This window comes from Pollicipes pollicipes, unplaced genomic scaffold (genome assembly GCF_011947565.3).
Source record: "Pollicipes pollicipes isolate AB1234 unplaced genomic scaffold, Ppol_2.1 Scaffold_6686;HRSCAF=7923_pilon_pilon_pilon, whole genome shotgun sequence".
NCBI classification, from domain to species: domain Eukaryota; kingdom Metazoa; phylum Arthropoda; class Thecostraca; order Pollicipedomorpha; family Pollicipedidae; genus Pollicipes; species Pollicipes pollicipes.
In genome coordinates, this window is record NW_023596921.1 from 17,308,607 (window position 1) to 17,332,751 (window position 24,145).

Sequence of the window (24,145 nt, forward strand, 5' to 3'; positions counted from 1 at the left end):
GGCGACATCACTTTTCCAATGCGCACGAGATTGAGGGTAAGGCGTCACAGAGGCCAAAGAAGGACGTAGACTTGGAGGACATGCTTTGAGAAGGTGGACGCGAGGGCACGCGCACAAGGACGAGTGTTTCAAGATGAGGGTCACTGCCAGGGCTGAGACGAAGAGGCAAACGAAGAAGACACGCGGCACGAGAGCGACGACACCGGACACCAGATCCGCCCGCCGTGAGGTGAAGGAGGCCACATAGCTGTACGTGAAAGGGACATGAGACGGCGGCGCCCGCCGCAAAGCGAGCAGATGCAAACCAACATAGCAGAGGCAAAGTGGCACACAGGCATCCGGACGCCGAGCGAAACATGGCGATGCTACTGCATGCGAGATGAGGAGGAAGCGGGGGCGCCTCCGAGGCCAGTATGTGGGCCCTGTTACGAGCCGGACTGAACGGGAGATATATGTGTTCGGACTCCCGGCGCGGTACAATAAGTAACCCGCTGGTTAACGGCTCACACACCGCCCCGAACGAATTGCCTTCAGACACTCGCCGGCAATTGGCTGCCCCATGCTGAAGTCCATTAATCAGCTGCAGCTAGGAAATTGCTGCAACACAATCACACGCATCCGCCATCGTGGCACATATATTAACCGCGAGACCCCGGTGTGATCATCAAAGCCCGCACGCTCTCGGTCGTCGGCATAATCGCAAACCATAACTATATTACAGGACGATGATTATCATTTATCCTAACGATGCAGCGCCCCACGCTCATCCACGAAGCATGGCTTGTATTTCCACTTCTGGCCACCATGACGCAGTGGAACGCGTTTCCGGCCACCGGCGCTGTCGCGTGCAAACGGATTGCAAACCCAACACCTTCGCGTGCCAGGCAGATTGCGCACCCGACGCTGTCGCGTGCCGGACGGATTGCGCACCTGACACTATCGCGTACCATACGGATTGCACATCCGACACTATCGCGTGTCAAACGGATTGAGCACCAGACACTACCGCGTGCCAAACGGACCGATATTATCACGTGCCACACGGATTGCGCACCCGACACTGTCGCGTGTCAAACGGATTGCGCCCGACACTGTGCATCCCGACAGCTGCTTCCCGGCCATCTATTCTATATGCATCGCGACTATTCGTTGCCACGGCATCTATCGGCCGTTGTCGCGAACTACAGCACTCTCTGGTCCGCCAGCTGGTGGAGGGGGGGGGGAGGGGGAGGGGAAGGTAGGAGAGACAATTTTCCGTGCGGGGTGGCAACGGCGCATGTGATACCTCAGGTCGTCAGCGGCCCAGTTCTTCGCGCCTTCGCCGGAGCTACAGCATTTGAGGTCGGTGGCTGGGCTCAGCCCTGCGTCTGTCTGTTCGCTGTAGTGGGAGACCGCTCTTCAAACTGAGCTAGGCCTTCCGCTGGTCGAGGACATATGAGTCCCCATGGAACGAGCCCAGACAATGACATGCACTTTGGAACACGAGCCTCAAGGTGAGGCTCAGTCAGATCTCCAGCCAGCGCCGCTGGCCCAGGTATGCGAGACAGCCCACCGCGGGGTAGCTGTACGTTCCGTGCGATACAGCCCCTTGCTGAGGCGCAAGTGGTGCTACGCCAGTGAACTGGAGCCTGTCCTGGATCACCATGGCATGTCCAGGATCACTAGATCGTGATCAAGACCACTGAACCTGTGCAGCATCACTCTAGTTTTGAGAATAGTCTAGTAGAACGGTTGTGTGCACCAAATTCCCCAGCTGAGGTCACGGGGGTCTCCAGACACCATCTCTAAGTCCGAGGGCATCGCAAGATGACATCATGGAGACTAGAGGGCATGGCTTACCGGCCTCCACAGCCGTTCTACGCTGCCTTAAGGATGCAGAGCTGACATGGTTCTCGGAAAACGTCCCAGACAGCTAGCCGGGGCCAGTAAACCGCTCAGGGAGGCTTCGTCCGGCATGGCCTTGCCTGCAGTACTTATCCAGTCACCGCTCACGCGAAACGCCAAGCATGCTTCCGGTACCATGAAGCGTGCAGCGTCGTGTGCCGGCAGTGCAGCCCCGTGTGTGGCATGTGCCTCACTAGCATGCCGAGGGCGGGGGCGGGTGAGGAAGCCTGTCTGCGGTTAGTGGGCCGCCGTTACAGGAGCTGCTCGTCACCCGTGGCAGGCCCCGGTGTGCCTGCAGCCTCCGAGCACCGTACGTAAATCAATGCTGTTATGCATGGCAGGTTCAGCATGAGCAGAAAACACGGTCACTTTTACCGCGTGAACCCCCGTCCTGTTTGCAGGCATCTGCCTAAAGTCGTTAGCGGAAAGCAACCTACAGCCAGATGCCCCCCTGCTACTTCTGCGGCAAGTCCCGCTGATGCAACCTGATGCACCTACACAAAATTTGCATCACAACCAGATGCAACTGCTGTGGAGATAAAGCTCACGGCAGACCAAACAACCGCATGACTTTTCAATTGAAGACCAGGCTGAGGCACTTCCCAGCAGACGTTTCGCTATCTCCTGGTTATTTCCTTGCTTCCGGGTTAGCGAGCAGCCGGTCCCATGCCGGCGTGGAGACGAGGCGTCACCTGCCGCGGTCGGCCGGCGGCGGCGGCGGCGCCCCACGGATCGCCGTCGCCGGCTCGCGCCTAATGCACCCCACTCCCAGCGGCTAGGCCTGGCAGCGGCCGCCGGCGCTCACGCCTAATGTACGCCGCGGGCAGAGGCCGGCGGCGGCGGCGGCGGCGGCGCCGGGCGGGCGGCGGCCGGCGGACGGCAGCGGCGCTGCGCCTCGCGCCGCCCCTGCCCGCAGCGGGCCGGGTGATCAGGAGGAGATGGACCTGTCCGAGGAGGCGGGGGAGTGCTCGGACTCGAGTGCAAAGGCGAGCGCGAGCTGGGGCAGTAACCGCATGACAGACCGACGTGGAAAATTGCACGATGTGTGCATGACGTATCCCTACCCGGATTTCAGCATTATGCAGATGTGATACCCAGCTACAAAGCTGGCACCATGAGCTTGCAATTTAGACCTGTCGGTCACCGACCGAGCCAGCGCTGTGGACGCAAACACATGTCCGGTAGTGGTGGGACACTGTGCTTCTCGGTGCTCGGACATGACCTGATCCGTGCAAGACACGTGGCGGCCGGTGGTCGAACAGGTGCCAGCCGCCGGCCAGCACACTGGAACCGTGGACCGACACATACAGCGCGATAGCGGTTCTTATATAAGGATGACTGTTGCGTACGGCTATGAGATGTATTTGTGGGACGAAACTGCGTACGCTGACCAGGTGCGGGTAAGGTGTAGGTCTACACGGGTAACTGTCAGCCAGCTTCGGTTCTTGCTCCACGAGCGGCTGTCAGAACAGCGGTGGCACCGTTCAACTCTGTCGTCTTCCGCACGCACGCACACAGGCACGCACGCACGCACGCACGCACGCACGCACGCACGCACACACGCACACACACACACACACATGCACACATGACGGGCGACGGGCGACCTCCCGCCCTAACGCAGGCGGCCCCCGCCCTAACGCAAGAAGGGGGGCCTTCGCGGTCTTTCCGAGCGCAGCGCGTCGGCCGGCGGCGCGGCCTGCGTGGCCGGCGGGCTGTTTATTTATAATCGCCGGCACACATCCGGCCGGCGCGGCGCGGTAAAATCGCCGACCGTCGGCGGGGCACGACCATTAGCGGCGGCCGCGCCGGGAGCCGACCGCTCCCAATGGTGTTTAGATAACCCGGCCGAGCGCCACTTAGCGCCCCGTTTGCCTGGGGCCGGCTAGCACCTGTTCGCCGGCTGATGCTATCCATTACGCTAATCGTACGCCCGCTCCCTTATGGGCTGCGAGTCCCAGTGCGGGAGGGATCACGGCGGTCCTCGGCGGCCGTGACGGGCGCCGAGGACCGCTGTGGGCTGCTGTGCCGGTCACGACAGGTGACGTCTGCGCGCGGGGCATCCCAGCGCCGGGAGGGATCACAGCAGTCCTCGGCGGCGGGGTCGGGCGCCGGTCACGGCGGGTGACGTCTGCACACGGGGGGCTGCGCGGAGGAGCCTGCGCTGGAAGCTGGCCTGACCTGGCATCGGGGCCCCGGTCCTGGTCCAGAGGTGCTCCGGACGCCGGTGGGTGGCTTCACCGCCAGATGGGGTTGGTGGCGACAGGTGCACTATAAGAGCCGATGGCAGGCGCCGGATCAAACAGGCGCTCTCGGCTGCCGGCACGGCGGAGCGACGCGCTAAGTGCCGCCATGGGGGGCCAATTATAGCGGCGTTTTCGGCGGTGGTCCATGGAGGAGCCGCCCCGCTGACAATGGCACTGCTGGGGTGCGCAGGGGCGGAACGTCCCGCCGTGCATCCTGACTCTCCGCCATCATCATAAATCAAAGCCGTAATGAGACGTTCGCATGATGACTCCTTGTTACGCAATTATCATCTGGAGAAACTCGCGCAGTCCCTTGGAGCGTAACGTTTCAGCGGCCTGACACGGTTTGCAGTCCCTGCGGGGTCAGAGACGCAACGGCAGCTAGTTATGAGTACCTCGGATTGGCGTCAATGAGAAGGAAGGTGATTAGGCTTGACTTGCGACTTCTTATGGCAACATCACCAGGCTTCGACCAACAACGGAGTGTTGATAGAAGCCACTCTCAGAACTCGGGCATTAAAGCCGTGGAAATAGCGTCAAAGTGCACTTCAGTCAGTATATTCCTTGATGCAGAAATCAGCTAACGGACGTATAGCTGTGAAGCGTGAAACGTCCGACACGCCTAGCACACAATTTTCGTAAACATACGACATAAATGCGCGTGGGAGGTTATGCTTCTAACACCGACACAACGTTCTTTAGGTCTGAATGTGTAACTATTCTATTAAAAGACATCAACTTTCACGTGACTGTATCGCAGTCATGTCGATTTACTGAACACCTGACATGAAGCGTATTCGCGCCCGTTCATTCGAATCCAAAGCCTCAGTCGGACGTCCATCCCGAACCTGATGGACGATTGATGATACATCTCTTCCCAGGGCGCTGACGCATGAGTCAAACCGACAATCCCAGGTATCAATTTCACATAGCTCCACTGAAAACCTCGCCGCTGCACGCTGCCAAACGTCAGGCTCGTTTTCATGGGGGAGGTACCGCGCAACGTTTCGGGCCTGCCCATCCAGACCACGCCGAGCGTCCCTGTCCCTGTCCCTGTTGAGAGTCCTGTCCCTGTCGAGCGGACCGGGCGAGGGTACCGTCGCCAGCGCCGGCGGCGACGGGGCCTCTGCGTGCGGCGGCGCCGGCGCCCGTCTGACGCCGACGCCGGAGCGGCTGACGCATTCTTTCATCAAAGGCCGGTGGCGGCGGCGGTCTCATTAGTGGAGTCCGGAGGAGTGCGCGACCAGCTCGTTAGCCGGTGAGAGCACCATTACCTGCTGCCGCTGAAAAATGATTTGGAAATTAATTGGAGGAAAAAAATGTGCAGAAGTGACAATCATGACGCGGCCGGGGGTTATCTGGGTACAGAATTCGTGGGCGCGTCGATTAATGAGACAGGTTTATCAGCAGATAATGAGACGGTTACGTGTCTGTCAGCCAAACGAGGCCATCTGTTCGGGCTCTGCTGGTGGCGGCGGCCAGCACCGCCAACGGCACGGCCGTCGCGCGGCGGCTCTGGCACACTGCTGGCCTGCGCCGCCCGCTCGTTAAAACACTGCCGTAATGAGGGGAATGTGGGGGCGGGGCCGCGACCGCGTCTCGCCAGGAAACCGACCCGGCAGCCGCACCGCCCGTCCGCGCAGCCGGCGAGACCAGAGCTCGCAGGGGTAGAGCTCAGGCTCAGGTTTGGACCAGCGCGAGGTGCGGTTTGCTCGTGCCTCGCAGGCCGCGTGAAAATGAGCTGTGGACGAATGTTTGAGCGACAGATGTCGCGTGGTCCTAGGATCGTGTGATCCAGACGTGACCGAAAACCGGCCGCATGTTCCGCCGCGGCTTCATAGGCAGCATGGCCTGTCGCGGCGTCACAGGCAACATGCCACATGTTCCGGTGCAGTACTGCAGGTCACTGCATGCTAGCGAAAAGCATGATTTTCTCTGGCAAAAGAACAACACGCGCTCGTTAAATTCGCACTACGTAGGCATACGAGCTGAAAACAAACCAACAGCTCCTTGTTCTTTGACGCCTAATTCACTGATGGGCGGATGAGTTTTTCGACTACCGCGTTTAGCACAGTCCGTTCGACCGTGTCTCGCAAAACGGAAACACCGTAGGTTGCCGTTTCGCCTTATCACAGCAATGGCTGTATTTACGTCCCCATACGCGAACACTGTTGACGTAGTGCTCTGGTCAGCAGATCGGGGGACCTGCCGACATGCTGCACTGCCGGCACCCAAGAGCGCCTTGAGCTTAGCGCGTCGCTCAAGACGGGGAGACACTGAAGGCCACTTAGAAACGCCAGACGCCATAGCAGCGTACTGTCGCTGGTGTGCAGTGTGAGGTGTCGCCGTGCACGAGCATGACTCCCATCGCACGTTAAGAGCGCCGACACCCGACACCCCGCCTGCCTTGGACTGCGTCGCGTGTCCACCGCGGATCGCGCTGGGGACACACCGCGTGCGGACAGTATGTGCTGTTGTCGCAGTCGCATCGTGCCGTCTGAGGAACAACGAATGTGCTGCATTGCTGCGGCAGAACCGGCAGGTGGTCCGGGGTTTCCAATTAAGAACGAAATTGCAACGCAACGACCCCATGAAAGCATCCTCCAGTGAACAATGAAAGATTGTTATAATGGTTGAAAGCGCCATAGGCCATGTGCGGAGTCTATCCACGTGCAACAGAACGTACAAATGGCGTTTGATGTGACGGCGCCATGTCCAGTGTTCTAGTGTGACAAATGTTTACAAAAGTGCCGTTGGGAAAAGCACTAGCTATATATTAGGTGGAGAGCACGCGTAAAAGGCTCGTCAGTTGACTCCGTCCTTACTCACGGCATCTCTCAGACAGCTCCGACTGGTCAGGTCCGTGGAGCGAGCACGTCTTGAAGGGATGCCTGTACAATACGTTCTCCAATGTTCCTTTTCCTTTGGCGAGCAGGAAGGTGGTACTCCCGAAAGGACCATCTTCAGTTACAGCAAGCTCAGAACAGCCCAAACGATGTCACAGTTTGCTCTTCGTTCTTGGCCGTAACGATATGGACTAAAACCACTAATATAAAAAGCAATACCAAACTCTCCTTTCCACTCGGTGCCACGTCTCAGCAAAACTCCTTAAATCATTACAGCTAAAGGGTAAGCTTTCGTCATGAGAACCGAAGGCAAATTCGCATCGAGACTACGCCGTAATGGACTGCGAATTTAGCTCCGAACCATTTTCGGTAGGCTTGATCCAAACTCACACGCGCATCACACAATTTCGTTCCACCCGTACTGGCAGAGAGGCACAGAGTATACCGAAGATCAGCGGATGTCATCGGACGCGCGACTTCGCCACCTCAGCTGCAAACTTTATGTTGCCGTAAAACGCTCTTTTTATGGACAGCTGCAGCTCCTGCACTGCGGCGAAAGCGGCGCGTTTGTGACGAACTCGGCACGGGCTGACGCACGGCCAGCTGGCGCCGCTCGCCGAGATGGACGTTAATGGACTCGGCTGTTTGGCCGCCGGAGGGCATTACTCGCTGGAGGTGGGGTCCTTGTCACGGGCAGACAGGCCGCGAGACGGACGGAGTCGTGCCCCCATCCCCCACCCCGCTTCCCAGTTCCTCACAGACCCCCGTTCGCTCCACCAAACAGGTAGACAGATGTTTTATGAAAAGGTTATGCCTCCAGTAACGCGGCGGTCTTTGCTAGACGACAGTTAAATTGTGAAACCAGCTGTGTTCATTCAGGTTCTCAAGCATGTCGGGAAAACATGAGGCCGTTAGTACTTCTGTCAAGTATCTGTCTAAAAAGGCAAACGCAATATGAAAAGCATTGGATTCGCCAAAGCGGAGACAACGTTTGCCTTCAAACTATGCGGAGCCCGTCCACCCTGAACACGCCGAAAGCCACGCGCAGATCTAGCCAAGATGCCTCCTAGGTCAGGGCATGTGGCTGTAACTGATACTACGTCATACCACCAACGCTCAGGCTGGAATCGTCAGCTTCTTTCGAAGGGGGTCCGATGGTAATTTCAGCAGTGGAATGATTGTTCGAAGAAGACAATGTAAGCCCTTGGAAGAAAATCATAATAAATGGTGAGTACCGATCCATCAGCACGTCAGGGACCACAACGGCTATCAGGAGCGGCATATGTTCTACCCGTGTGTGGCATTGCTGTTGCGGAGTGTACGACATATGCGTTGTGGGATACGGCGCGCCAGTTTAGTTACGGGAATATGACGCACGTAGTTGCACATTCAAGCTTTAATGTTGGCATGGATACCATGGAGCCAAGAGATCACAGCTCCGAGAGCACAGTGAATGAAGCATAGCATGCTTATGATATCGAGGGCGAGCTACAGCAGCTGGCGCTACCGCCCACCACTCTGGCCACACGCCGGTTTCGTAAGGTGATCTGAAACCTTGATACAACCATTACGAAGTCTTATGCTTTCAACCGTGCTCGTGGTCATGACTAGCCATGCTCAGCGCGCGGCATAAAACACGGAGGATGTCTATGATATATCTGAATAATTGGTTTATAGTTTTTTAACAAAAATATTGTGTTATATTGAGGTGTTCTTAAGCACGCAAAAAAACAATATCGAAAAACCCGGGGCTTAAAATACTTTGCTTTCATATACTTGCGCTTTACCTGTAAAATCATGCCAACACTGCGCGGTACCCTTATGTTAAAGGAGCGTTATAAAGACATTTCATAGGCATACGGCATAGGTTAGCACCATGGTATCTTTTTTGTCACGCCTTTGCTCGCTCTACCCACAAGTTGTAGCAGGTGTATTCATGAAAAAATATAATATAATAGCGCGCGAATGATGACGCCGGTTAGCCATCAGCTGTATCGGGAAAAATACGGGCATCGGGTTCAGCTGTGAACAACACCCCAAATGTCTTTCTGTTGTACGGTGAGCAATGGGATCAGCGCCCTGTTGCGTGTGTATAGCGAAGAAGCGAAGGAAGCACAGAGGGGAAACAAATCCCTGACAACCTTTGCATTGTTTCGTTATATCGCTTGCAGGCTCGGCTCTTTTGCTCAACTGATTTGGAAGTCGAGCGTGTTCATAAAAAACTGCTGTGAGCTATCGAGTAAGCGATTTATTCTTAAGCGTTTGCCAGGCTGGACACCAAACGCTGCTTACGTAAGGGAAGGTGGCGATATGGGGCCCAATGTTTCTCGGGTGGTATAAAATGGTACGGATTATGTATTGTTCTTATACGTCCGTTTTCCATATCTTCGGAAATCATCAGCATTCAAAAATCGTTCCAGCAGGTTGTAGGTCGTCGCATACTATCCCCTACTGCTTCTCGCAGCGCTGTGTGAGTGTCGGTTTTAGGTATTTTGGGACCTTAAATTGTATTTGCCGCTCAAAAACACAAAAAATTACCTAGAAAACGGTTCTGCGAAATAAAAGTCAATTCCTGTTACGCTCCATTTCCTCACGAGCTGCTTCAGCAGTGTCAACAGTGTGCGGTGGTGTCCCTGCAGAAGTCATGTCCACCCGCGGTCTGACGAGTCAGGGAAAGGCACTGATTGAGCCAATCCCTCAGGCACAAAACGAGACATCAAAGGACCTAAATCAAACATGTGTGACATTTAATAATAACATCGTTACGACAATACCAGGCATCAAAAAAGTTTGGTGACTTCAAAAATCCCACCACAACCTGTTTCTTTGTGATGTATTGAATGCATCTCGAATGAAACTGCCCTGTATGGCGTCGAAAGAAAGTGCACTCTTCCATGGAACGCCATCACAATTTGGAAGCACGAAGTGCTCCTTCCGTTCCTTACGCCGGGACAGAACACTACTTTTCCAGTGCGTGACGTGCTCCCCGTGCGTACATGCATTTCAAGAAGAGTGCAGTTGCGCCAAGCTGTGTCAAGGGGGGGGGGGGGGCTAAATAAGCAGCGTGCTCAGCGTGGCCCACCCCACCCCGGGTTTCGCACAACACAGGATTTCCTGCAGAATGGCGGAGAAACTCGGCCGTCGGCCGGCCTCGAATTCGAAGCGGACGATTAGCCAGTCGTTTGGGCTGGGAGCCCGCCCACTGTAAGGGAAACTACGTCGCTGCATGAGGCCCGGCATGTGCTGCTGATGGCGGCGCCTGCCAGCGAGATCGGGTGTAACCGGCCCGCAGCACGACATCCCGCTCCGCGGCCGGCCGAACCGCGCGGCGCGCCCACACCGTCATCCAGCTATGCATCTCCAAAGGCGCGTAATTACATAATTTCCGGGCGGCCCCACATCAAACAGAGGCAGCCCAATCACCACCGCACACCGTCAACGATTCATTTTTCCCCGTCGTGCTTCCAATTACAGCACCGGAGCGCCGCGCCACGATGGCCGCGTGCGCGCGCGCAGTGATCACACACGCTGCTGATTGCCGCGGGAAGAATCGGCCCGCAATTAGCTGCCGGACATTTGGTAGCTGGTTGGCAGCCTCATTACGGCGGCCGATGACGTCACTGAGGCGCGTAAGGCGGCGCAACTCTAACGAGCGTCCGCCCGGAAATGATACTGCACGGGGAAATGACGCGTCCGCGTCGCCGGCTCGAGTGCGAACTGCGCCCCCGCTAATGGCGGCCGCCGTCGCTTTCATGGCGCGACACCGGCGGCCGGCGCGCGCTGTTTACTTGGCGAGCATTGCTCCTAATGGCCTGGCGCCGTGCGCGCCGAGCCCGACCATTGTAATTCGTTTGCGTCACTAATGGCCTTCCCAGATTATGAGCGTCTTTCTGCTGGGAGCGCCCGCGCCCTTCTAATCACCTCGCCACCAGTGTTGTCGCAGTTGTCATTGTGCAAGGCTCCAGCCCGCCCAGCTGGGCCTCTATGGGGCTGCAACGCGGGACTGGTGTACTTAACATAATTGCAGGGCGTTGACGCGCACGTTAAAACGGCGGCTACACCGCTCCCACCACGCCGCAAAAGAGAACAACGAACCTCCATATGCTTACGAAACCATAAACCTTCCTCTCGGTGATTTACTGCACCCAGATCTTTTGATATCAAGTTTTTTAATCAAAATAAATTTATGTTTTAATTTCCATGTCGTGATGCAGTTTTAATAGCGATAGTCTTCCCGTACGTTTTTCATTAGTGCCTTTATTAGGTTATTCATTAGGCCGACGGTCGGTGGGTGGCGGGCGGGAGGTGGGGGGGGGGGGGGGGGGGGGAGGGGGGAGGGGGGGGGGAACCGACGAGGTCGGACGCCTCAGTGGCGACTGCATGCGGGCCATGCTCCCCTCCCGCTGTGGCCGCCGGTGGGCAGACCTGAGCAGACGAGTGGGGCGCGGCGCAGGCGTCGATGGGCGTGATAGCAGCCTTCTAAGACGGGCGGCACACCAGTGCGTCGAATCGCACACCGTCAATCGTCAGTGTGTCTGGCTGTCAGTGAGTAGAAGGGATGACAAGTGCCTCTCGTTTCCCGCAGACCAGTGCCCTAGAATTGCCGACATTGGGTGTTACAGCAACACCCTATGAGGAGGAATTTCTCACTCCTTTTCTCCTCGTTTTAGGTAAACTTTTCACTTCTGCTTCACAATGTCCAACCACACACACACTAAACCCATATTTCCCTTTCAGAGGTTTTAAGATGTCATCCAAGTCCGAGCTGACTTGAAACCACCAAGCATAAACAACGCTCCATAGAACCTGGACACCTATGGCTAAATCCTGCCTCACCTACATCTGAGTCATGTATATGCATGTATAGAGCAAGGGCGCTAGGCACCTTCAAGCCCTGGAGCCCCAGCAACCCAGCCGCTTGCATGCATCAATTTGTGTTTGTTTACAAAATACATCATAATCTACAGCGGTTCGCCAAGTGTAAGGTTCACACGCATCCCCAGTCTTTTTTTCTTTCTTTTTTGGTAACACCACGCAAAAACCACGCCAGCAAATATAAGCCTGATACAAATACCAACAAAGCCTGGTAGACAATTTTATTCTACGCATTCCTTCCCCCCGAAAAAAACTTGACCACCAAATTGCACCACTCCAAAAATGTAGGAATGAAAAATTCAAGAAGTGCCTTCTAAATGAAGTTTTTAAGCTTAACATCATCGTTTGAGCACTCATTTTCATAGATTTTAGTAAAGAGTTGATTACAAAATTTCACGAAAAATAAAACAGCAACAAAACATTGGCGTCACATAATTTTGGGGGCCAAGTACACTGCTATGATTTTTTTCCTTAATGTCCTCTCTTTTAGTGTTATGACCTCAGGTGTGAAAAATCAAGGGCATTTTTTGCCATGCTTATTATCTTACGTGCGTGCCAACTTCACATGTGCGTCTTTGGTTGCCGGAGTATCTCTCGCTGACTCATAAGTTCCAGCTTTCGTGACTTGAATTTTTCACTCCTGTATGATCTCTTTGGGAAATTGTTTTGCTCGTACCCTAGCTCAAAAGCGATTCTAGCTCACTGCCGCAGACTATTCCTAAAACACTGTAAACCTTGTGTACATTAGTGTTATTCAAATGCACCAAGGATAGCTTTTGCCTGCGTTTCAAACGGTTACCATACGGTTGCCAGTGACGCTGTCGCCGCCTATCCGTGAGGCTTTAATTCTGAAAGACCGTATACGGCACACAGCAGGTATCGACAGGCCAGAGAGATCATCCTCCCCTTAAGTCCTAATCCGTCACTACATACATGCATGCAGACAAGCATGTCCAATTTTGACTGCAGTTCGTTGTCTGGAATTTGTCCCCAATGGCTCTGATGTTCCATTTCCACTCCGATTTCCGCGAATTTTTCTGTCAGCTCCTTGCACGCCAATCTCAAAATAAGCTTGCGACAAAAAAAATATCCGAGTGACATGTGTTCAAAGGCCTTAGTGACCAAACTGCTTTTATAATGAATCACATGCGAGCTTTTGAGTCCTGCTTTTAATCGGAATAAGTTTCCCAGAAAATGGCGATTGGCCGATGTTTGGACCGGTTGTTTCACGGCCGACTCGCCAGCCATCCGTGCGTGAGATGCCGTCCGGTCTGGGCGGCAGCAGTCCCTGCCGTCCGGTCTGGCCAGCAGCAGTCCCTGCCGTCCGGTCTTGCCAGCAGCACTCCCTGCCCGTCCGGTCTGGCCAGCAGCACTCCCTGCCGTCCGGTCTGGCCAGCAGCATTCCCTGCCGTCCGGTCTGGCCAGCAGCACTCCCTGCTGTCCAGTCAGCAGCACTCCCTGCCGTCCGGTCTGGCCAGCAGCACTCCCTGCCGTCCGGTCTGGTCAGCATCGCTCCCTCCCGTCCGGTCTGGCCAGCAGCACTCCCTGCCGCCCGGTCTGGCTAGCAGCACTCCCTGCCGTCCGGTCTGGCCAGCAGCACTCCCTGCCGCCCGGTCTGGCCAGCAGCAGTCACGCATGGAGTGGCACCCCACACAGCCGTCCTGTCATCATCATCACCCCACACAGCCGTCCTGTCATCATCATCACCAGCCCGCTTCGGTGCCCTGGGCTATTTTGAAAGTGCGGCAATGCTGCTCACAGCTCTTTTTTTAAACTTGCCAGAAGTAAGCTGCCTATTTCATGCCTTTGGTCCCTGGTGTGCACTTAATGGTACCATGCACAATGATATCCAGTGCGCACTCACTGCACATGTTTTTTGTGATAGTCCCGGAAAGTGATTCTGCCCTCTGTTTTCGCAGCAGTTGGCCTTCAGTTGCCTTGTGTGTCAGAGACCACCTCGTGTGTCTTTGACAGGACACAACCAACTAGTGAGAATAAACCTGGATATCAGGGTCATAAAGGCATACGACATACACCAACAGTACGCGGTATGCGAAATCACTGGAACAAGGAGGGCTCATTTCAAGCCAAGTAAAGCCAGCGAAGCGAAATCAGCGAAGCCAGTGGGGTGCCCCAGCGAAGGCAGCCCACTCAATGAATTCAATCGAATGGACTTGTTAACAAACCCTCATTAGCATCGACACGGTTTACGATGGATGACGCCCACATAGCCATTAGAGGTTGATCCCTCGACGGCCGGGCTGCACGTCCAGCTGTGTGCAGCGGCAGCGGTAGCGGCAGCGGCAGCGGGCCGCTGCCGTGCTGCAGAGTCAGCTAAGCCCAGACGACGGCCGGGCTGCAGGTCCGACTGTGTTCAGCGGCAGCGGCAGCGGGAGCGGGCCGCTGCCGTGCTGCAGAGTCAGCCAAGCCCAGGCGATTGGCGCAAGCCAAAGCAACAGCCACACATTTCCCACATTATTGAGGGCACATTCGCATTTGAAGTACTGTTTTCCTGCACAACCCCCACCACACCGACCTTGAAGTTCAGAAATATTGGGTGATGAAGCCCTCAAAAGTGGGTAAGTTCTGACCCTGAATGGAGCCACGACATACATTGCCCAAGCCCTACTGGCAATATGGCCAATTATGCTAACAGAAATCGAGAAGAGGCACGGGGAACCAGTATCGTTCATTAATGCACCGGAAAGGCTGGGTGCATTTTACTGGTAGCCCCGACTTGACTGAGCAATCGCTTAAAAAGCTCGGGAATCATCGAGATTTCTCCATGTGGCCACCTAAACACAACTAATCGTGTTGTGTCATCGCTGCCTCGCTGGATTCAGCAGATGGTTAGCTATTCGAGTGAGACTGTTCCTTTGATGACTACAATCAAGCTTATCATGTTCACGTAATTATTCTGTCGATGACTTTAATCATGCTGATCAAGCTCACGTGACTATTCTGCTAATGGCTTTAATCAAGCGCTTATTCCATCACTTCGCTAATCCCTCCGATAATTAGCTCGCTGTCAGCCTACAGAAGGGAGTGCAGTTTAGGCACAGTGGCGTGTTGTCGGAGCGTGGGAGTTGTCCACATGCCGCCACACAGATCGGCAGTTCACGTCGGATATGGATATAACCCACCCAGCACCAACACACACTGACCCGACAAAAACCAGCTCTGAATAGCGCGATGCCGTAACAACAAACCACCGATGCGTCCGCAATAGAGGGTCTAGTGACACGGTTTTTAACACGGACAGTACACGGGGATGGCCGCAGGTAGGTCGCGCGATGTCACCCGTCACCACCGAGGCACGTCGCGGTGTAAAACTAGGGCAGGGGCAGATGAAAACACCCGAGCTGTACCTGAAGGCCAGGCGCTCGCGGCACCAGGTGATCGTGTACTGCCGCAGCCCGGTCAGTCGTTGGCTGTGAAGCGTGCGCCGCCCCGCCGCGGACGCCCTGCCTCGGCTGGCGTCACGTGACCTGCATCTGACCCCGTTAGGTTAAGTCCGCTCAGCGCTGCGACACCGGCGCCGGCAGCCGGTCTCATTTGCTACGACCCCGCACCATTCTTCACGCCTATGCCAGCGGGCCTGGGTCGAGCTGTCATTGCCGTCGGATCTCAAGCGTTCGGCAGACTACTTCTTGGTCGCGTGGTGACCAAACTCATCTGACAGTTCTGAAGGTCCCTGTACGGATAGTTCACGTCTCATCGACCCTGCTCACTCCCAAATTATAATACACCAACGTCTTAAGCGCGTGCCTGGACGTCGGTCAAAACTTTATCAGGCGCCGTTTACCCTCATGGCACCCGATGAGCGCTCTCCTACTTTTGCTCCACCACCGAGTGCTAAGTTGAAACAATGAAAACCCGATAAAGGGGGACCACTCGCGTAATGGCATTCGCACACAGGGAAATCTAACCCGTTGGATGGTAGGCTGGTAGCGTTCACCGCACCATGTCCGGCATCCGGAGGTAAGACACTCTACGGGGCCGAAAGCAAGGATAGCGGAGATAACGCATTTCCGATCTTAATCTTGTCGATCGATCGAATCGATCGAATCGACCCTGTCTCGACACTGCCTCGAGTGGTCGAGTCTCGTCGAGCATGTCTCAAGTAGCGTGGGCACTGACCCGCCCAGGCAACCTCGGACATGAGATGCCGCCCTTAGATCAGCAGACGTAGCAGACGCTCGTCCAGACGTGTCGGCCCTGTACAGAGAACCGGCCGCCAGTGCCGACTGCAGGACTCGGACGCGCGTAGTGCCGCCTCTCGTGACGCCGACGTACGACCGCCGGACGTCTCGGCCAGATCAGATCCGCCCCAACAGCCAGGCGCCGGGGTCGGGGTCCGCCCCCTCCCCTGCAGCGGTGGCAGTGTCGGACGTCCGGGGACAATTTCCAGCGGATTGAATGGGGCCGCCGAACGATCGCCAGCCATCGTGTCATTTATATGACAGCTCTCGCCGTCATCCAGCTATTGGACAGAGTGGGGCCGCCGCCCAAAGAACGAAGAAACGCACCCCGAAGCGGCAGTCGTCCAGACTGACGGCTCTAAGGGGCCGCCACCTCCTTGAATTGCAAAAAAGAGCGAATGATATGGCGGGCAAACAGGTGGAGCAGAATGTTTGCTTTCTCAAAGACCCGCGACACGTAATGTGCACGATATAACTTGCAACTTGTTCTACCTAGCATTTTTTGAATATTTAAAAAAACGTTGAAACCCACAAAGTAGACACTTTTGGATGATTTATTCAGTGTTGAACCTGCCAGACCCATTAGAAGAACACAGGTCAGGTGTCCAATGAACAAAATCATTGGAGAACTGCCGTTGGCTTAAAGAGAGGCACTGCGGGAGGGAGGGAGGTGACTTGTGGGGTGGCAGGATAACTCAGCTAAAAGCAAAAACGTCGTGCGTCTGTGGCATACAACGTACGGTAAATACATTTTTAGACAAAACGTGGAAATTTAGGTTACGCGGGATGACAAGGTCAGACCTGCTGCAATGTCTGTGGGGGAGACAAAAAAATATTGAAGTTTACTGCGTAGGTAGTTGCTGCATACTGTCCTGATCAGTGGCGCAGGCAAGGCGGACACAGAGGGCACGTGACCCCTCCTCCCCCCCTTAGGTTCCCAGGGGCCTTTGGACACTTCGAGACCCACGATTAAGCCCGAATAGCCTGCCAAAGGTCGTATTCAGGGGCCCTGCCCCACGGAGCCGAGCACTCCAATGTCAGCCAGAGAGCCCCGTGCGCTGACCAGGGGCCTCCTGAGACGATAAGGGCCTATATGTTGGTCAGACACCACCAGTAACACACAGTCCACTCCGTGTCAGCATCAGATCCCATTCCCAAGCAGGAGCAAAGCCGGGGCCAGCGATCTACATTGGTCGGGACACCCCTGCATCTGTCAGGGGCCCACAGTGACTAAAGAGGGGTCCTGTGTTCGCACGGGACCCCGAGTCGACCAACGGCAGTGATCCACAAGGCTCGAAGAGGGGTCCAGGCGGTCCACTGGAACTGACGATCAAGAGCCCGGTTGAAGGCCACGCGGACCCGAACGGCTGGCTGTAGGCCACAGGAAAAAAATCGCGGTCCGTCGGGTCATGATGTGACATATGAGTCAGGGCGCATCTTGCACCGTTTGAGGATCTCTGAGACAATGCGGGTGTCTCAGTCGACCAGAGACCGCCAACACCAAACAGTTGGCTCCTTTTCAGTCTGAGCCCTGAGGTCTCATTTCCCAAGCAGGAGCAAGGCCGGGGGCCACAAGTAACATTGGTCTGGGTCCTTACAACCATGGTTGGGGCCCCTGTGTCGGTGATGGGCCCACAGTGCCTGACAAGGGGTCAAGCATCGACTAGTGGTCCCCGGTCGGTCACGGGATTTGTTAGAGGAGGTCTGAAGAGAGCCTGAAAGGCCCCTTGGAGCCAAAGATCAAGGGCGCAATTGGAAGGCCTATTGTCCTCTTGATTGGAGGTGACAAGCCCGAAGGAATGGCCGTAGGTCACATTAAGGATGCCCTCCCGCCCGTAATGTCGTGGCCTCAATGTTATTTAGAGGGTTTCTTGCAATGATTGGAGACCACTGTGGCAGCGCAGGCTTCTATTTCGGCCAGACAAAACCAACACCGAACAGTCGGCTACGTGTCGACCTGGGCCCTGGGGGCCCATTTCCCGAGCACGAGCGAGGCCGGGTTCGCGCTTTGCAACGTTCGGGATCCCTGACACAATGAGGGGTTTCTCTGTCGATCAGGGGCCACAGTGCCTTAAAGGGTCCTGTGGCAGCAAATGAACCCGAGTAGGCCAGGGCCCGTGTTTAACGGGCCCGAGTAGGAGCCGAAAGTCTCTCGAGACCGACGATCAAGGGCCCGATTGGATGGTTCAAGAGCCCGAAGGGCTGACTGTAGGTTGCATTAAGGAAGCTCACCCGTAAGGACGTGATCTCAGATGTCAGTAAGAGGGCCTCTTGCACCCATTGGAGACCCACGAGACAGTGCATTTTTTCATTCGGCCAGAGAGCGCTTACACTGAACAGTCAGCCCCGTGGCGGTCTGAGCTCTGTGGGTCCATTTCCTCAGAAGGGACAGGGCCGGGTTCACGATTTACATTGATTGGAGCCCCTGCAACAATGCGAGGCTTTTGCATCGTTCAAGAGCCCACAGTGCCTAACAGGATGACCTGTGTCAATAAGGGGCCTCAAGTCGGCCAGGGGAACATTCGCTGGACGGGGATGGGGAGGGGACCGTTAATGCCAGAGGGCCTCCTGCGTTGATCGGGCCTCTGAAAATGAAAGGAAACATGAGAACTTGTGGTGAGTGTTCAGTGAGACAATGGGTTCACAGTGAGATCATGGATGGATTCTGTATCAGTCAGCGCTTTCAGTACCGAACGGCGGGCCCTCCAACCAGATTCCAGCATAGGCCCGTTATTCGAAATGGAGGATATGTGCCGATTATTGGACTAACTGCAGTGAGCAGAGATCTTGTTGCGTCAATGAGGGTTCTTGCGTCGATTCTGGACCAACTGCGCGGGTCAGAAGGCCTTCCAGGTTTCGGAGGGACCAATGTGATATGATGTATGCCTCTAAGGGCCTCTGGATCACCCAGGGATCCTGCTCCGTGTAGTCAGAATGGCAGCCGGAAGACACCCCGCGCTGGGACGGAATGACCCTTCAGCCCTTGACCGGGAACCATCATGTGCCCCCTGACGCTCCACTCAAGGGGACGTCTTGCCCGGAATATAGTAAAGGGTCGCATTAGCGTTGAATACAATGAGTTGTGAAGAGTTAAAAAATGAGCAAGGCCATCCCATGTTTTCCTGAAAATGTTCATATTTGGCAGAATCAACCAGTGAAACAAATTATATCAAAAGTTTGAGTCTGCGCGCTCCTAATCTCGGGAGTAAGGACAGCAATGGCCGGGGCTGCCAATTTACGTTAACCGTGCGGCGTGGACCACTGCAAGTAAGGAGAAAAAAAACTGACGAAAAAATCCAGGCAGGGTTGATCGCGCGGGAGCTTCTGGCTTCCGTTTCAGTTACAGGAGGTAAGAATGGAAAATAACTAAGAAAAATACACCCTAATAAGTAAATGGGTCTCACTCGGCGGCTCTTTTCTGTGGAGGGGCTTTCACTATCAGGAGGCTCTTTGTCAACTTTGTGCCCCCCCCCCCCCCCCCACTTGTCATGGTTCTGGCTGCGCCCCTGGTTCTGTTTGACATACAGGTAGCGTCTTCCTTTTCGTTGAAGATTTTCTCTTCAGGCCTTAGCAATATTGTAGCTTGTTGGCTTTACCATAGGCCTAATAGGAGGAGAGCATCGTCTGGCGATATTTTAATTATTATAACGTCCATATCTTTCGATGTACATTGTCTTACATGAGCCATCCATATACCTTTATGTATTATACATGCCAGTCCATACCTTTATGGCGGAAAACAAAACGTCAAAGCCACAATATGTAACGTCTTCAAGACTTTTTCGGTTCGATGTGGTATAAATCCAAATTACCTGCTTGTCCCAAGACCACTAAAGTTAGGGGAATTTTTGGGACGTCGAATAACTTAAAGGGAATGCTTCACATTTGAAGCTTTTGAAGCAAGCATCAGATATAATGAAACAAGCTCACTTATAACTGTTGGTACGCTTTTTAATAGCAAAAGACTGCTGTAGACAGCACCATTCTCGGTTTAGTAAATATGCTCCTCAATGCGTCATGGCTTGATTACGTGATTGTATCCTGCACGGCATTGATTGAGAGCCAATTGACGGTCGTTGTATCTAGAAATCGCGCTCACGCACGCCAGATATGAAAGCTTCGACAATTATATTTTTAATCGGCCTTGTCCGCGGCATGGGTTATGCAATAGCATGATTTAAATGATGTTACTATGATATCATGAATGCCAAGCTGACTTTGAAATACTCTCTCCGATACACCTTTCCAACTTTTCGCGGGCGTGCGGCTCAGGAACTAAACTAACTAAACTAAACAAGAACTCAGGAACTTAGGTCCTAAGAAGGGCAGAATTTTGAACGGTGCCCAAAAGACCTCCAGATGGCCATTTCAATTCAAAACCCATATAAATGTGGAGCACTCACTTTAACCGTTAGCATGTACGTGAGGGCATTTATCAATATTGTACAATGAAAAATTTAGACCTCAACCAGCAAAATAAGGCCAGTGCTTTCGCAAGCGTTCTGTCGGCTGCCGCAGTGTCCAAAAAGTGGTTAAGCACATCAAGAGAGCATGCGCACAACTCCCAAACCAACCCGCTTCAGCAGAATACTGCACATCGTATCGATGTGACGCCTAGGTAACAGCAACGGTTATAGTTTTGGCTACGGGTACATGATAACAATCTTGACATGATAGATCCAGATCACTTTGTCTCACCGCAACTTTACTACGGGCGCATTTCAGCCGTTGAGGCATGCGTCGACGAGCGTCAGATCTTCCGGGCCCTGCGAAATAGTAAATCAATGACAGGTCTCATCTGGCCAGAGCACTGAGTGCTGCCTCCCATCGCACAGAGCTTGGTGTTAGCTCAGCTCGTCCACTCTACTAGCTTCTGAGTGGCGCTGAGCGGCTTACACCATTGAGCATCATACTGAGTGTCTGCGCCTCGTCCCCGCCGTTCCAACCGGGCAAAATTTTGAGTAGTTGCGGTAAGTCTTCGCGCTTCCCACTGACAGGCCATCGCGTGCCCGTTCTTTAGCTCCCTCTGCTCCGATTGCGCTTCGGACGGGCAGGTAGCCATATCTCCGAACAGACACCAACATCCCGGAGCCAAAGTTTGAGAACAGAACCAGAGGACGGAAGAGAGAAATGGCCTCGGTGGGCGGTTGACCCAGTTTCCCACCTCGGACGTGTTCCCGTTCATCGGACCAGTGTCTATGCCGCTTCCCCAGGACAAATGCTCCCCGCGCCATAAGGACAGTGTTCCCCTCAGCGGGTTGGGTCGTGGGTGCGCTCGGCGAGTGAGCCGCTTGCTGCAGCTCTAGCCCCATCCCTCAGGGGAGGGGGAGGGGCCCGCGGCACAGTCGTTCTGGACTGGCCGCGCGGCGCTTCTTGCGGGGCCCACGCCAACGAAACCGCTCCGGCCTCGGCTCATGGAGCCAACGCTGACCTCACAGAGCAAACGGGGTGGACCATCATATCCAGCTGATGGGAATGATGCTGAAATCCTCTGGTAAATATTTGGCATCCTCCCGGAAAATACCAAGGTCACCTATAGCTTGCGGCATTTCATTAACGAGTTCATCACCAACGCCAAAACGGCTAAAATGCCAAAAATGGAAAGTCCAACAGGTCATATATGCCATTTCATTTGTCTACGCAAAATGAAATATATAAAGATATGCAATACTGCGTATGTATTATAATATAAGCCTTTCAAACTGCAAAGACCGGACCCATGCAACGCCTCACCACATACGAATCCCGACTCACGTCTTGCGGATCGTGACTCACGGACCACGACTCACGACTCACGACTCACGACTCCCGGCTTACGACCGGCGCGGCCGGTGCGTGAGCAGATTTCCATCGGGGGCGGAGGCGGTCGGCTGTCGCGGCCGGCTGCCGGTCAAGTGGTCTCCACGAGGGGCGTGGTGAGACGCCAGCGGCCGGCCCGCCGCCGGACCGGACCGGACCGGACCGGACCGGACCGGACCGGACCGGAGGCGCGGCTGAGCAGCAAGACTACTTCTCAAAAAAAAATTGCGGGTCTTTCTGCTGATACTAATGAGCCTCCTCCATGAGAGAGACGGAGGCTCTCCTTCCCCAGCCTTGCAAACTAGAATGACGCTATATGGTGTTGCGTGACAAGAAATGCACACAAAGAAAATTATCTTTGCCGCCTCAGCTTTTCTGAGGTCCTGATCCCTGCTGGCGGCCGATCCTGCAGCAGGGCCACCCGGTGCCGCCGTCGCTCGAACGACGTGCGATGTGCGGGGAGGGGAACGTTGACATGCCAGGGGGCGGGGCCGTGCCCGTCTCACCGGTTTGGGGGTGCAGGCGGGTGGGACTAATCGGGTTCCGCATGTGCCACGCAGCCGGGGACACAGCCTCGGGACGCAACTCGCCACGGACTGAACGTCCAAAAGGCATTTAAAACTGGGCGAGGTTAGCCACAGGAGAAGTGAAAGGATTCAACACGCCAAAGAACTGTTTTAGCATCGCGCAAAAATGTAGCACAAACTGGCATTCGGGTGTTCGAAACGAATGTGGCGTGCCACGAACAAAGAACTTAGATATCCCAGTTTGTAACGTACCACAACTTTGACCCAGCAGGCTAACATTCGCCCCTTTCCGAGGACCCCCGCACGTGATTGCTCACTCACGGCAGTCGATCCACAGCCTTTCAGAAGCCGTCCTCAAAGCACCTATCACACACGAAAAGTTCCTTAGCATTTCATTATTTGTATCTGAGGTAGACCTGCCAATAGCCCGGCTTTTAGCCATGTTCTCAAGGAAATGTGATCAGGTCGGAGCTGCGACCAGGACAGCTGGTTCGTGAGGAAAATCAGCCTCTCATCGCGACCGCCGAGAGACGCGTGAAATAAGTGTGGAAATGTTTCACGGAGCTGAACTAGGCCCGAGCTTTTACGGACGTCGGAATCACTAATGTGTCACTTATACAGTGAGGCTGGAAAAATATGCCGTGCAGACGAGCCAGTAACCTATGAAACATACCTCACGCGAGCCAGCGCGGGGCAATGACAACATGACTCCCTTAGAGTGCATGGGCCTTTCCACAACCGTAAGTTTTCTACGGATAGGCGTTCCTAGGAAGCACGTCTCGTGATGTCTCCGTTCTGGTGGCAATGCCCCGAGTCTTAAGCACTTTTATCGCTGTGTTCACAGCACAAACGACGTTTCAGGGTATTGATTCAAAGCACGGGCGCAGCCAGTATATACGACGAAGGGGGGATGTAACTGGATTTGTGAAGGGGGGGGGGGGGGATATGACATTCTAGGACCCAGCCCCAGCCCCATTCATAGGTTCTACTCGCTGCAAAGAGGCTGCAGTTGCCACGGTTGCTAAAGGTGCAGCGCCTTACGTATCAATGCGCCACTGAAAATTGATACCCTGACGTCGTAAACATTTGCATCAATTGCGCACCCTACGGACCTACTCGGTTACCCACTCTACGTCACTAAATTTCCGCTGATCGACGCGGCATGTCACCGCCAATAGTAGTAGCCAGCGAGACGCAAAGCCCACATCACCTTCATGGTCACCAGATGGCGAAAGTGTTCCAGTAGTGTAGTGATGAAAAGAAACTGCACTGATCCTGCCGGGGTTCAAGCCTCATGAACCCCTTGCCTTGGCTGCGCCTCGATTCCAAACCTAGCGGCGACCGGTTCATGCAGAGATGCTCTGGAACTGCTCGCGGCAGGCAGAGGCGGCAAGTAGGCCGACACGCAACTCACCTGACGAGCTGAGGCTTGGTGGGATCCCCCGGCCGCGTGTTCCGTACTGCCGATCTTCGACAGCGTCTGTCAAGCGGGACCAGGCACCGAGCAAGTCTCTTGGCCGCCTCAGAATCGAGACCGTCTGCCGCGCGCCCCCACCACGCCGCGGCTCCGCGCTGCGACTGTTTACCATCAGCTGATGGACGACGGAACTGGCGCCGCCAGCGCCGCCTGGCGGACGATCGACGCACTACAGCGACCAACGATTTGGTGTCAGGCGCAGACGGCTCGGCGAAGCTTGCAAACTTGCTGAAATTGCAATGGCGCGGCGGTTGCAAGATTGACATGTCCCGCGGACCTCGGAACGGAT

General features: G+C 54.9%; 1 protein-coding gene across 2 annotated transcripts in view; it reads right to left on the reverse strand.

Moving 5' to 3' along the window:
- The window catches only part of LOC119107151 (LIM domain only protein 3), a 75,314-nt gene extending 51,370 nt beyond the window's left edge, over window positions 1-23,944 (reverse strand). For both annotated transcript variants that reach the window (XM_037230523.1, XM_037230525.1), the window contains exon 1: window positions 23,794-23,944. The gene's annotated coding sequence lies outside the window, so the exon portion shown is untranslated. The remainder of the gene's footprint in view (window positions 1-23,793) is intronic.
- Window positions 23,945-24,145: the final 201 nt, after the last annotated feature.